The following is a 4,957-nucleotide window of genomic DNA, read 5'->3' as shown; positions in this document are numbered from 1 at the left end:
ACAGAAGAATTTCCCCTAGCATTTTGTGATATTCGACATCTACAAATGACCATTGCCAGGATGCATGTTTCCCCTTCAGATCCACATTTTAAAATAGAATGTGATTTTCATCTTAACGGCTAGAAGAATGGCAGTTCTAGATCCCTCCGCTACCCAGTGAAATGCCACAACAGACTAGAGCTATACAAATACTGTGTCACACTGTTCAACGTAATAATCTATGTCTTCAAAAAAAATTTTAAGCATATTAATCAGCAGTAACATACATCCTTGTGTTTTCTAACACATGCTATTTCTTCTAGTTTATTTTACTAGTTTTAAAACCCTCTTTTCAAGGTCTCTCTCTGTCCTTTACTTTTTACTTTGAACCAATAACATATGGTTTCTCACATCTTAGGAGCTTCTGTGATGTTGGTACTGCATTTTTAGAGTAACTGAAGGTTGGAGTTTAGCTACAAAATATGGGATTTTATAATCTGGGGTTCTTTTATACAGCAGACACTAAGCATCTCAAAATATGAAGGGGTATACGGTGGAGGTGGGGGTGGCAGAGACTGAACCTCTAATTCTCTCTTGCAGTTGGGAATAGGACTACAGTTTGAAATAACATGCTATCTCTATTGTCTTGGGATGATCTATCGCTCCAGAAAGTCATCATTTGCTAATTGTGGTGGTAGGCGACTATGTGTTAGTTGTGTGGGCTATCTTTTAATTAGAGAGACAGAAATCATGATAATGCACCTCCTAGCTTATAGCAGGAACAGTGCCAGGTGTGTATGGTGTTTGGACTCATTATTTGATTTTTACTATTGACTTTATCTAAGTGTGTATGTTTTTTAACACAGAGAGGAATTATCTTGACACCATCTGGTAGCAGCTTTTTTTTTTTTTAATGTCTGACAAAATTTAAAACTCAGTTTGAAGCTTGGCCAGTGATAAATATGCTCAAGATTCCATGTGACCTTGGCCAACCTCTGACCTTATACATATCAGGGCATTTGTCTCAAACTGTGGTTACAGTATTTTATTGATGTGCCTAATCTGTTACCCAAGAGCCACAATTCTTATGATAGATAGGATATTTGCTTGGATAGTGACAAGGAAGTTTGGGATGATTTTCCCCCCTTTTTCATTGTCAAGGAATGGATCCTGGCTCTAAGTCTGTATTTAAGTTTTTTTCCATTTCAAGGACTTCTCAAGATCTGTTCAGAAAAAGCAGTAAAGGGGAGAAAGGGGAAAAACAAATGCTTATAAATGATCCACAGAATAGTTTGATAGATAAAACTCTGGTTCTGAAGATGTGCTTCTTTCTTTCCCTACATGCATACTCAGCAAATGCAGAAGGAATTTATTGCTGAAAATCTGTGTGATCATTTTTATCTGATTACTTGGCAAGATGCAACATGAGCATGAGTTTCTCTCTGTTTTAGAAATCCTGGTTTTATTGTAAGTATGTTTCAGTTCCTCCAATGTCTTTGTGGATTTGGAGGAGCTACTCAAGCTTTGTCACTTATGTTTAACAACATAATTTTCTAAGAGAGAAACATTCTTGCTACACCTGATATGTGATATGTAAAGCCCATATTGACCATTCGCAATTACTTTAACGCTTCCTGGCAGCAGCAGTGCGTCAGTCAGGGTTCAAATAACACATTAGTCGGGAGTTCAGTATCCCTTCAAATCAAATTTGTCAGCTTTCAATTTTTTTAAGCTGTTTTTTAACTTTTAATTGAAATTCGAGTTAGTAAATGCCTTGGATGATGACAACATGCCTTGATATGAACAACCCACAGTCTACATGGGACAAAAAAGAAACACAAGCGCCCCTATTAATACAACCATAGAATTATCTTCTTCTGGGGAGTTAATTTATAACACACCTGCATTTGCTTCATTTTCCTCTATCATTTTGAAGGCCTTCCATTTATAAACTTGCACATGTACAGTTATTAATATGCATATGTATTTTCATCTTGTGAGGAGATATTTCTTGCCTACCTCATTTCCACTTCAGCTTCTTACACCTTTTTCTTCTTTTTAAACTCATAAATATTTTTCATTTTGAACTAGGAGCTCAATTCACAAATTATCATTATCAGTTTGATAACAATCAAGTTTGTAAATCCTCACAGATTTTATACATGCAGGGATTTGAGAACTGTTGTCCAAAATCCCTTCCTGTAAAAAAAAAAAAAAAAAAAAAAATGAAGGGGGTTGGACGTGGGGGTGGGTGATGGTGAGGGTATTCAAAATTTCATACACAGGTAGAAATGTATATTCAAAGTCTCACTTATTCACATATATGTACATCGTATAATCTATGACTGTTGATGTCTCAGAAAATATGTCTTCATTTGGAAGGTGAGTTATCTCTTTCTACTTTGCTCATGAAGAAAATGGCAGAAGAATGATCGGCTGTTGGTTATTCTTCACCATGTGGAATGATAGATGAATGCTTTAATTTAGCCCCTTTGTGTCTGCACAGTTTGAAAGACTTTTCTTTTTATTACAGTGCTTCAGATACAATGAAGCTCCATATATTTAGTACAGCTTATAATAAGGCAAATTGCACATATAGATACTAGTATTTTTCGTTATTTATGACACTGAAAATTGTCTCAAGAAAAGATTTGCAGGACAAACTTTGCATATCTCATAGATGGATAAGTGACAAAATACACACACATATGTACACACACACACACACACACACACACACACACACACACACACACACACTGGTACTGGTTTCAATTCAAGTTATGGTTGCTAAAATTGACATAGTTCTGCCCCATATGATAATTTTGTGACTTTGGAAAAAAGAAGTGACAGCTTTACTTCACTACTCTCGCAATAGTTTTTAGGCAACTGAATACTACCACTGAACTTGCCTTATATTTTTATGGTGTTAAAAAATAATAGCAAATGTTAAATCTATTTCTTAAAAGCAAGGAACACTTCAATAGGTATATCAAAGGCTAAATATAATCTTGAGTTATTGAGTAGTTTCTTTTTTCAGCTACACAAAAGACTTTTATGATCTGACCTTTCCATGACCCAAATTGTAAGACTTGGGACCTGAATTTATTAACTATCAACACTAATGGTCAAAGATATGACCATCTCATTCATTCTTGATTCTGGGAGGTAGCCTTCTTGTCCTCCCCTACCTATCTGCTCTAAGTATTTAGTAATTTCCGTTCTGCTGGTGAACACAAATACAAATGCTTAGTGAATCCATTCAATTACACAAAATACAACTCATTGACCCTCATCACACACTTGCTTTATTTTATTTTATTTTATTTGTAAGATCTTATCCATTTATTTTTATTTTTTAACTTTTAATTTTTTTATTTTACAATTGTGGGGCACAATTCAGGGTTAGGTGTACAAATATTCATTGTGCAGGTACTCTCATTGATGAGGTGTGCCCCCACTTCCCCAGGCAGATTTCAACTACTGCCAATCCCACCGCCGCACCCCTCTCCCCCCTGCCCCACAGTTTCCTGCTACTGTCAATTCTTTTCTTATAGTATTACAGTAGTTGTTCATGGTCCACTTAAGCATGAGAACATGTGATACTCAGTTCTGTTTCTGTGAAACATCACTCAGTATTATAGACTCTAACTCCATCCAGGTTGCTGTGAAGTTCATGATTTTGTTCTTCTTTATGGCTGCGTAATATTCCATCGTATATATATGTACCACATTTTTTTTAATCCAGTCCTCTTTTGATGGGCACACACTTGCTTTATTTAGTAATACAGTTAAACCTCAATGTGTGAACATCTCTTTTATCTCTCTATTCAGAAATGGCAAAAATTCTGATATAGATAGATACATGTGGTTCTTGAGCAGATAAGAAAAAATTCATTCAGTAATTCTGGCATAGATATATGTGGTACTTGAACAGATAGGAAAAAATTCATACAGTAATAATCCACATACAAGTTGGTTTGGAGAGGGCTACGCTACCCCCATGAGGCCTTGGGCAAGTTATTAATTCGATGGAATTCTGTTTTCACATTTAGGAAAAAAAGACTATATGTTATATATTCATCCCACAAATGTACCAAACCCTGTTGTATCTATGAGGATACAATCACGAATGACACAGATAAGGCCCTGGATTTCCAGATTTTAGAGACCATATAAATGTGTTACAGGGAGCTGATAAGTAGGGTGGTTGTGGTAGTGCACGAGGTCATGGGAGCCCAGGAGAGAGCACCTGGCCCAGCCCAGGGATGCCATGAAGGGTTAGGGAGTACTTCCTGGAGAGAGATCTATCTAAGCAGGATCTAGAGGCTGAGTAGAAATTGACTAGAGAAAGGAAAATGGAGGAAGTGGGGAGAGGGAATTGTTCCAAGCAGCAGGAAAGGGAGGACCTAGGTCAGATACAAGAAAATCTACGACAAAATCAAAGGATGAAAGTCATTCATTTTGCTTGAACCACCGAGTTTGAGGGAAGGCTTCCTACATAAGATAAAAAGAATTTTCTGGCTGGGTTCAGTGGCTCAGCCTGTAATTCCAGTACTTTGGGAGACCAAGGTGAGTGGATTGTCTGAGCCCGCAGGTTCGAGACCAGCCCAGGCAACTTGGTGAGACCTTGTCTCTACAATAAATAAAAAATTGACCAGGCATGGTAGCATGTGCCTGTAGTTCTGGCTACTTGAAGGGTTGAGGCAGAATGATCGCCGGAACCCAGCAGGTTGACACTGGGGTGGCCGTGAATGTGCCACTACACTCCAGCCTGGGCAACGGAGTGAGACTCCAACTCAAAAAAAAAAAAAAAAAAAAAGAATTTTCTAGAATTAGAGCATAATTATTTAAAAGTAGTTACTTGGTATTTGGTTGTGTCAATATGATTTACTAGTAGTGATAGCCATGGATATATTTATATGTTCATATTTACCAGACAGATATCTGATTGATTCAGTAGCGTAAGGCTGATCTG

This window comes from Carlito syrichta, unplaced genomic scaffold (assembly GCF_000164805.1).
Source record: "Carlito syrichta isolate Samal-C Ts95f unplaced genomic scaffold, Tarsius_syrichta-2.0.1 Scaffold303292, whole genome shotgun sequence".
NCBI classification, from domain to species: Eukaryota; Metazoa; Chordata; class Mammalia; order Primates; family Tarsiidae; genus Carlito; species Carlito syrichta.
This window is presented reverse-complemented; position numbering follows the sequence as displayed.